Source organism: Suricata suricatta, chromosome 8 (genome assembly GCF_006229205.1).
Source record: "Suricata suricatta isolate VVHF042 chromosome 8, meerkat_22Aug2017_6uvM2_HiC, whole genome shotgun sequence".
Classification (NCBI taxonomy): Eukaryota; Metazoa; Chordata; class Mammalia; order Carnivora; family Herpestidae; genus Suricata; species Suricata suricatta.
In genome coordinates this window covers 140,495,067-140,504,753 of record NC_043707.1, presented here as the reverse complement: position 1 = coordinate 140,504,753, position 9,687 = coordinate 140,495,067, and the positions used below count along the sequence as shown (strand labels likewise).

The 9,687-nt window shown below is 60.8% G+C and overlaps 1 long non-coding RNA gene across 1 annotated transcript; it reads right to left on the bottom strand.

Moving 5' to 3' along the window:
• Positions 1-8,317: 8,317 nt before the first annotated feature.
• On the bottom strand, positions 8,318-9,622 carry LOC115300059. The gene is made up of 2 exons (XR_003912480.1): positions 9,470-9,622; positions 8,318-8,986 (listed from the first exon to the last, which is right to left on the bottom strand). It is a non-coding gene; the product is annotated as an uncharacterized LOC115300059 (long non-coding RNA).
• Positions 9,623-9,687: the final 65 nt, after the last annotated feature.

Below are 9,687 nucleotides of genomic sequence, written 5' to 3'. Positions count from 1 at the left end.
CAGGGGAGCCCACGGCCCGGGGGGTCGGGTGGGTGAGGGGCTGGGCCGGGGCGCTGGGGGGCGCGCAGTGGGGTCGGGCCCGGCAGCGCCCGGAGGCCTGGGCGGCAGGAAGGGGAAAGGTGACGTCATTGCCGCCTGGAATCTGCTGTTTGGAGGCGTCGCCATGGAGACCGGAAGGCTGGGGCGGGTAAAAATAGCAAACCCAAGAGGGTGTGCGTTCCAAGAACTGGAGTCTCTGAAAAGAAAGGAGCCGTGGTCTTGTTTCTCGCGGGGACGGAGGCCCGAGGCGGGGGCGCGGGAGGGGCCGGCGTTTCCGGCCTGCGGGCTCCCCGCGTCCCTGCCGCCCGCGAGCCCTGTCCCCTGTCTCCTCGCGGGCGAGGCGAGGAAGTCCCAAGCACCGCACAGGCCTCCCCCCCGGGGCGGGGCAGAGAGTGGGGGGCACAGCCCTGCTGGGTTCCTCCCAACCTTTCCTGCAAGGCCACGTGGGGAGCTTCGCACCCTTCCCCCCGGGGGCTTTGCACTCCGTCCCGTCCCCCCAGACGCCCCCCACACGGGGCAGAGAGCACGGGTGGCCCCCGCGCCCAGCCCCCCAGCCGCGGGCCCCTGGCTTTCCTTCCAGGCGGGAGCTGCCCTGGCCTGCTCCCCACAGGCCCGAGGAGGGCTTGGCCTCCCCGAAATGCCTGCCTGTCCTCACAGGTCACCTCAGTCCCCTTCGGTCATGGAAATGGGGCAGGGGGCCTGAGGTCCCTGGGCCCCTGTCCCCTAACAGCTGAGGCCAGAGGCTCCTAGGAGGACCCGCTGCAGTCGGTCGCCATGGCTGTCCCGCTGGGAGCGCCTCTCCCGGGGGGCCCTTCACTGGGGTCCTCTGTTCTGACCAATGTGAAGGCTGTTGCTGCTCCTCCCAGGAGCACAAGTCCTGGCTGAAAGACACTTGGATGACCCAGGTGTCCTCTGAGGAGCCTGTGCCCATCCTGGGAGCAATTAGCCACCAGGGATGCCCTGGGGACCCTTCCCCTATTCCCGAGGCCTGGGTGGGGCTGCGCTTCCCCCCCCACCCCCCGCCGCCCTCCGGGGTGCCGCTCCAGACGGACCTTGGGTCTCTTCTCTGCCCAAGACACTCGTTCCTGGAGGGGTGGGGGCAGGGACCTGGGCTGAGCAGCCCCTCCCTCTGCAGAGGGGGAGGGGCGCTGGGAACATGGGAGGACTTGCCTCTCAGACCCAGGCCCCCTTGGCTCTGGTGGTTCGTGGTTGGAGCTGGAGAGGGGAAATGGAGCCCCGTGTAGGGGAGCTCATTCCCCCAAGAAATAGCTCACATGCCTTATGTAATGAGTGAGCTCACTCGCGGGCCTGCCAGGACTGACGGCAGGAGGGCGGGAGGGGGCCTGCTCGGGAGCCGAGTGTGTCTCTGATTTACAGTTTATAGTTTTCAGGGAGGGAGCCTGCGGTCTTGCCTCCAGGAGAGAGGGGCCCTGGGGCCCTGGGTCCTCCAGGCGCGGGAGGAGGCCCTGGCGGGGCCGGGTGCTGTGGCCAGGCCTGGGGTGCGGGCCCTGCTCCCCCACCAGCCAGGTGCCCACAGAGCCCGCCTAAGTCAGCTGAAACCCTGCGGGGGGGGGGGGTGCCGCTCAGGAGCCAGCTGGCCTCCTCGGCTCCTCTGGGCTGCGCTGCTCTGGGGACCACTCTCCGTGCTCCCTTCCCTCCGGAGCACCCTGCACCTTGGGGTGGGGGGGGTGGTCGCGCCCCTCTCACCTCCCCTGCAGGAGGCTCAAACCCCAACTCAGCCCGGACCCTCTCTCCTGAAGAGACTACTTCGGGCCCAGAGAGGTGGAGGCCTGGGGGCCATTAGGGCAGCGCCTCTCAGCCAAGAGGGAGCCCCTGGGGACCCCTGGCCAGACCAGTGGCCGGGCCTGGGACAGCGTGCCTCCCCAGACCTCTGTCGGCTGGTCAGTCAACTCACCAAGATTTAATGAGAGTCCATCTACTCACTGCTGGAGTGACAGGGGCCCTGACAGGGAAGGGGGAGGTGACAGACTGCACACAGCGCGGGGCAGGGGCGGCTCACTCCAGCGCCGGGGTGGAGGGCAGGGCGTAGGAGGGCTGAGGACCCTGCTGGCAGCCCAGGACCTGTGGCTGGAAGAGCTGACCCGAGGCAGCTGGAGGGGCTGGGGGCCCGAGAGAGGGAAGAGGGGGCTGTGTCCCGGGGCCGTGGGGAGGGCGGCTGCAGGTCAGAGAGGACACCGGCCATGGGTGCGGGGGCCCTGCAGGCTGAGCTCTGACTCCATAACGGAAGGGGACTTGGCCGCTGGGGGGAAATGGCTGTCTGGAGGGACGGGCCTGCATGGAGGGGCTTCCTGCTGCCCCAGATGCGGGGACCACTCACTGGGGCCCTCCTGCCACCTCATCACCGCCTACCAGTCCGAACCCTGCAGGAGGCTCCCGCCTGCTTACCCCACGGTGCCCCGGCCAGGTTGGGGGCACCAGAGCCTTTCTGGGCTCTGCTTTGACACGGGAATTGTAGCACCAACCCCCTCAGTGCCTTGAAGGGATGACACGCTGGGTGCGTGGCCCCGGGCACCCAGAGCCCACTTCTTCTGGCCACAAGGCCTGCTGTTGAAGGGGCAGCCCCTGGAGGACCGTCTTTGGAAGGTGCTGGTGGGAAGCCTCATGTGGGCAAGACCCGCCCTTCCTGACCTCACTGGCTCCCCGGAGCCCGCCGGGTGGCCACTCGCTCAGCAATGTCTGTAGGGCAAAGAGGCGGGGGCAGGGGCGTGTCTTCGAGGGATGTTGGTGATGTCCAGGCCTGGCCGGGTCCTGCCTTCCCCCTGCCCCCCTGCCCCCCTGCCCGGTGCCATTGTCCCTCCACCCCTCATGGCTTACACGGAGGACACACGCCGTGACTGTGGGGCCCCAGCTGCAAGGCACAGGCATGCGGCGGCCACCCTGTGATCAGTGGGGTGTGGCCAGAGCCGCGGGCAGGCCATGCCTAGCAAGGTGTGCTTTCCAGAACAGCACAGGATGTTTCGGGGGACCGGGTCTTGCAGGCAGGGCTGGAGCCTCAGGGCAGAGCGCCCACACAGGCTCTCCCTGCTCTCTTCCAGGCCGAGTCCTCTCCAGAGGGCCCCACCAGCTGAGGACGCACCCCCAGAGCATGCCAGCAAACCTCAAAGCCTCTGCTGGGGAGGAGAGGCCGGGTGGGGGGGGGTCATTCTCCATCTGTCCCATCCTGTCCCTCATTCCTGCTCATCTTTCCTGCTGCTGCTTCTCCCTCTCCAACGTGCTCTGTGCTGGCTGAGCTGTTTCTCCCAGAGGAAGGGGGTCCAGAGCCAGCTTGGCCTCTCCAGCCTGGGGCCTGGGGACTGGGCCAGACCTCCTCGCACCGTGGGTGCGGGCCCACAGGCAGACACCCGGTTTCCCGCTCCCAGGGACTGGGCGGCGACAGCGCTGCCTTACCCAGCTTCATCTGGCCGCTGAACCAGGCCGGCCGTGACGGGGGGCTGCCAGGAAGGCAGTGCCATGGAGCCAGGGGGTGGGTGTTTGGTAGGGGCAATGGGGCCCTGCTTTTCCCTCCTCCCACCTCGAGGAAGACAAGGGCAGGTCCTGGGCAGGGGACAGGTGCTGCCTACGAGGGAGACGAGCAGGATTGAGGGACAGGGCGAGACGCAGTGAGTCCAGGGCTCACCCCCTCATTCCCAGTGGCAGCCAGAGTGGGCTCCCATGTCCCGTGGTCAAGTGCCCTGCTCAGCTTCCCAGGCATCACCCTGTTGACCCCCACTCAGCAGGTCCTAACTGCACACTGGGCGCGCGGACCCATGTGTGACCCTGCGTTGCCCTGGCCCCTGACTCGTCCAGGGAAGGCAGACACACACTCCCAGCTGCGTGTGATGAAGAGTTCTTGGGCAGGCCACAAGGCTGATCCCAGAGAAGCTCCTATGGGGAATGGGGGAGTCCTTCCTGGCTGGAATGGTCTAGAAGAAACAATAAGGAAGGTCAACAAAACCGAAAGCAGCTGCTTTGGAAAACTAGAAAGTGCAGGTCAGCACAAAGAAAAAATTAAAAATATCTATGGTTTCCTCACTCGGCAAAAACCACTGTCTTGTTTTCTGATATAGGAACTGAAGGCTATAAAAATCTAAGCACCACGTCAGCTGCATCTAGGAATTTTGACTGACAGTGTTTTCATTATCATTTCACTTTAAAACATTTTGAGATTCCATTTTAATTCCTTTTCTAATCAATGACTTATTCAAAGTTTGTTCTTTAATGGCCCAAACTGTGGCATTTTATGGTGGGAATATGAATTCATTGTTCTTTGTTATTTATTTTCAGTTTAGGGCTCTGGTTTGTTTGTTTTCTTACCAAAGAAAGACAAATACATTGATAAAAGGAACAGAAGCACCCAAAAGGTTAGGCCACTTTCAACAAGTCCATGGTGGTCCCTGAGCCCCACTCTGGACCTTGGGTCCAATGGCCTGGCATCAGCCCCTCTCAATTCTTTCAGCTGTTTCTTGTCTGATTTTTCTCCACATTTTTAAATTACACGCTCTTGCTTTTTTTTTTAAACCATATTTAGACATTATGGATGTCACTGGGGGAGCCTCCCCAGCACCCTCAGCCTCCACGCTCACTTTTCTGTCATCTTCCCAAATGAGCTATTTCATGATTTTTGGTTACTGTTGTTGGCACTATTATAATTATGTAAATACTATTCACTGCTGAGCCAAGTAGTGAACTCTGCTTCGATTTTTTCCTTTGTTTTTCCTGGAGTTAATATTTGCATTTATGTTTTCACCTGCTGAGTTTCCTCTGTACCTTCAGCTGGTCCCTTCTGCATCTTCCAACAGGCACTCCATACAGTTTTTGATCTAGTAGTATGCATCCTATAGTCCGCTGGTTCTGCATTTTCCTAGAACTCTCTGTCCTGTCCTGGTCTGGGGCGGTTGCTCTCTGAGCTCCGTCTCCAGGCTGGTGGACAGAGTCTCCAAGGACCCTTTGTAGAGTGGACAGCCCCTTCTTAACTTGTGTTACCACGACTGGGTCCAGCCCCCATTTCAGAAAGGCCTGTGACCTCCACTCCGCCCCACGCCGGCCCCAACTCTCAGCTCACAGGACAGTGGGAGGCCGGCTCCGGCCTCACGCAGGCTGCTCGGTCTCCACACTGCTCACCACTAGGGTTCATGGTCCAATGTTTCCAGTTCTGCAGAACTTCCTTCCCTGCACACTTGCACAGAACATGAAGAGCATGCCTCTGTTCTCTGGCAAACATTTGTGTTACACCAGAGGCGGGCCAGCTCCTCTGCCCTCTTGTTGGAAGGTGCAGCAGATGTTCTTGGTGTCCTCCCAGTGTCCCCTCAGGCCTCACCCCACAGGCGTAGGACTTCCGGCCGCCTCAGGCTAGAGCCCGCTCTGCCCAGAGGCTCAGCTAAGAAGGGGAAAACAGAGAATTTATGCTTCCTTCCCATAGCATTCTTAAAAATACATGTTGTGTTTTCTAACAATCGTAAGCTTATGGAAAAGCTGTAAGAATGGCACAGGACCTCTCCCTGAAGCATCTGTGAATTAACTGCTGACCCAGGGCCGTCACGCGCCCGACAAGGCCGTTCTCTGGTGTCACCGCAGCACTTCGTCCAACACACGGTTGCCGGCCGCCACCTGGTTTTAGACCACATCCAAGACTTTTTGGTTGTCCCAATTCTGTCCTTTGTAGTAACAAGATCCAACCCAGGACCACACATCACACTGTGACGTCATCTTTTTAGTCTCTGAAGATGCAGGACATTCCTTGGCCTCTCCCTGACGGCTGAGACCCGACCCCTGTAGAGGCTCCGGCCTGTCCTTCCTCCACTCGGACGGACGTCCGAGTTTCCTCACGGGCGGAGGCAGACTGCGCCTCCTCGGCAGCGGAATCACAGCCCTGCTGTGTGGCCCGCCCCGGCCGGCCCGGTCAGTGGCAGGGGCCTGCGACTGAGCCAATGAGTGACGGCGTCCAATTAGATTGGTTACGGCGGTGTCTGCCCGCGTCGCCCCTGGGAGCCCCCGCTCCTTCCCTTAGAGATTATGGGAACCTCGCGTGAGGAACTTTAAAACCATGCAGAGCCTATTTCTCATCAAGCTTCCAACTTACGAACAATTTATTCTAATACATATCCAAATATGGGTGGACTTGTGGTTTCCCATTTTATCCCGTAATTGTAACCCACAGTGTGATTATGACCTCTGATTCGCCGGTGGGGCCCCCTCAAGCTAGTAACGGCCTTTCGACACGTTCCCGTTGTGCTCCGAGCCCTCCAGCGCTTGCAGACACGCTGTCCCGTGTCCCTGTGCTCTCCCTGCCCAAGCCCTCACACCAGCCATCTTGCCAAAGAACTCTGGCTCCTTCTAAGGAGGATGGGATTTAGAAACCAGGATGTGGGCTCTCAGTGTGCTCACTGCTGTTAGGGTGTCACTCCGCTCAGGCCCTCTCATCAGACGGAGCTACGAATCATGTGGATGTTTGTACAAACACACACTTACATCTATAATTTTTCTCTTGTTCATAGACATTGCAACTTATGGGTTCATGCAAGTATTACTAATTCCAATTCAACACACATGATTCATTTATCCCTCTCCGTATTTAAAAAAATAATGTTTATTTTTGAGAGAGAGTTTGGGGAGGGGCAGAGAGAGGGACACACAGAATCTCGAGCAGGCTCTGCATTGTCAGCACGGAGTCCAACTTGCAGCTACAACTCAGGAACTGTGAGATCATGACCTGAGCTGAAGCTGAGTCAGATGCTTAACCGGCTGAGCCACCCAGGTCACCCAGGCCTCTCCATATTTAAACTTTTTTTGTTTTTACAATGTATTTATTTGTTTTGAGAGAGAGGGAGAGAGAGAGCGAGAGAGAGCACGCACTTGAGCAGGGGAGGGTAAAGGTGGGAGGAGAGAAAGAATCCCAAGCAGGACCGGAGTTTTCAGCACAGAGCCTCATGCGGGGCTTGATCCCTGGACCCTGGGATCATGACCTGAGCTGAAATCAGAGGCAGATGCTCAGCCCCGTCAAGTCTGAGGGTTTAAAACGGCATCTTAGCACTTTCTTAACCATGGCAGCTTGTGCCTGCTGGGACCACGTGTTTTCTTCTACTTCCCAGGGAGCAGGGAGCAGGGAGCAGGGAGCAGGCGGGAGCTGGGGAGGCCGGGGCGGCCCACTCGGCGAAGTGGGAAGTGGTCGTTGGGGTCTCTCTGTCAGGGCTGCCGCCTTGAGCCTCTGCTATTTCCCCAGTCGGCCCGTGAGCGCCCGATCCCTGGCAGCGCCCTCCCCTCTGCCCCTGAACGCGGCTGGCTCCGAGGCCAGCCCCCGCCCACTCCAGCCTCCTCTGCCAGCGCAGACGTGAGCCCTTCGCCAGTCTCTCCCCAGGAGACGGAAGCCACGTGGGGCAGAACTTTCTCTCCTTCCCTGTTGGGCCCAGCACTCCGCTCTGTGCCTGTGGGGTACAAGCCCCAAAGATATGAACACACGTGACCCGCTGCCCACGCCAGGCAGCCAGAGAGTGAGCCGGGGAGGGGGCGCGGGTGTGGCGGGTCCCCGCTCTCCGATGTGGCTGTGCCTGTGGCCGGGATCTTCTACGTGCCAGCCTTGTGCCTGGCCAGTGGCAGGGGACAGAGGGAGGTGTGTGCCACCCCATCATCCAGCTGCAGGGGTGGGGTGGAGGGAGAAAGGCCAGCAGGGCTGAGAATCCCCCACTGGGTCAGGGAGAAGACAGGGGGCCTGGGCAGCGCTGTCTAGGCATGGCTGGCCTGGCCCTTGGTGGGTGAGGTGGGCTCGGCTGCTCCAGAAACCCCAACATCTTTTGGGGAGGAGGCTGTAAAGTCCAATGAGAAAGAGTTTAAGAGGCAGTCCAGAACCTTCCTGCTTCTCAGGGCCCTTCACCCCTCATCTGCCCCCTACCATGTACACCCTGCAGCTTGGGGAAAAATGTTGGTTCCCCCCTCCTCACCTCGCCCCTTCCTGGGACCCCTTCCTGGGACCCCTTCCCAGACACATGCAAAGTCAGAGGTGTAGAGGGAAATGGTTCATTGGATCTGGGCACTGCCCATCAAGGGAACCAAGGGCTCAGGGCCCCTGTGGGGGTGTCTGCTTGGCCAAAAGAGCAGGAGAAATTGTGCTTTGCTGGAAACCCTTCCCAGGCAGCCCTCTGGGGCCCCGACCACCTCCTTTGGATTACAGATAGCCTGGGCTGCACAGATCTCAAACCCACACGGAAGGGACTAACCCTCTCGGGCGCAATGGAAATTGTTTTTGGTCCAAATGTGGACCAAGAAAATGACATCCCCAAACAAGTAAGAGGTGTCTTTTCTCTGTTTTTGAAATACTCCTTTGGGGTTTTGTTTGCACACATGGAGCAGCGTCCTATGGGGGCTGCTTTCGCTGCAAGAATCCGAGGAGGGCGGGGGGAGCAGCCCGAGGACACAGGTGAGCGCAGGGGACGGTTCGTGTCCATGGAGGGGAGCAACCAGGTTTCCTGATGGGAGGACGCTGCACAGTGAGTCTCCGGCCCCTCCCGGGCATCTCCCTGTGCCCGCCCATCCTCGTTGTGTCTCTGGACACCTACTGGCACCTCAGAGGTGACACTGGGCCACAGAGATGCCTGGACAGCTCCCCAGGGCAGGCGCCACCCCCTAGGAGCGCTGGACTGGGGCCAGTTTCAGACTCCACTGGTGGGGTAGGAGCAGGAGGTGACGAGCTAACGTCAACTGAAGGTCACTCAGACTGGAGTGGGCATGGCCATCACATGTCACCCAGCGCCCAGGACGGCTTGGGTGCCCTTGTCCTGTGGAGGGACTGTCCTGCACTGGGGCTGAGCGCAGACAGAACGGTCTCTGATTTCCAATGCCTTCCACTAGGCCTCAGCTAAGACGCTGCCTCCTCTGGGGGCAGCCTGTCCGACTTTGAGCCCCTGGTCGTCTTCTGTTCCACACTTTCTGGTTTGTCTCCCCCTGGACAGCCAGTCTGTGGAAGGACACACAGCGAGGTGTCTCCGTGGAGCTGCCCAGGGACCCTCCAGACGTGTAAGGGGCTCTCCAGCCAGGGTGGGGGGCTGCAGCATAAGGGTCAGGCCACCTGCCTGAGGACCGACCCGGGGCCTGCCACGCGCAGTGACCTGGCCGGTGGGCGGAGGGCACAGTTCCCCAGTCTCAGGGCTGTCCATCGGAGGCACAAAGCCCCCCCCCCCCGGGGCAGGCAGGTCTGCACTGGGTCCGGTGGGAGGCGAGGCTGGTGGTTGGGAGGCGACCTGGGTGCAGGGTCGTGGGGTGGTCGGTCCATGCAGCCAATCATGGGGGGGGGGCCCATGCCGGGCCGCACCTGCACGTGTGGGGGTCCCTGGACGACGCTGCATCGTGTCTCCCGCGTGGCCTCCCTCGGGTGGGGCAATCCTAACGTGGAGTAACCCACTAGGCGTCCCCGTCATTCTGTGGGACCCGTGTCGCGTACTCTGTGGCGTCCCTGTCGTGTGTGGGGTCCCCGTGGACATGACGTGTGGCGTGCGGTGGAGGCTGCGCCGACCTCGACCTGCCCGCCCCTCCGCCAGTCTGCGGTTGTGGTGGGGGCCGCGTGTGGGTTTCGGAGCCCCGGAGGCGGCGGCGGTGTCGGCGGCGGAACCGGCGCCTTCCCAGCGGCGCAGGAAGCGGCCTCGGCCGGAAGGGGGGCCC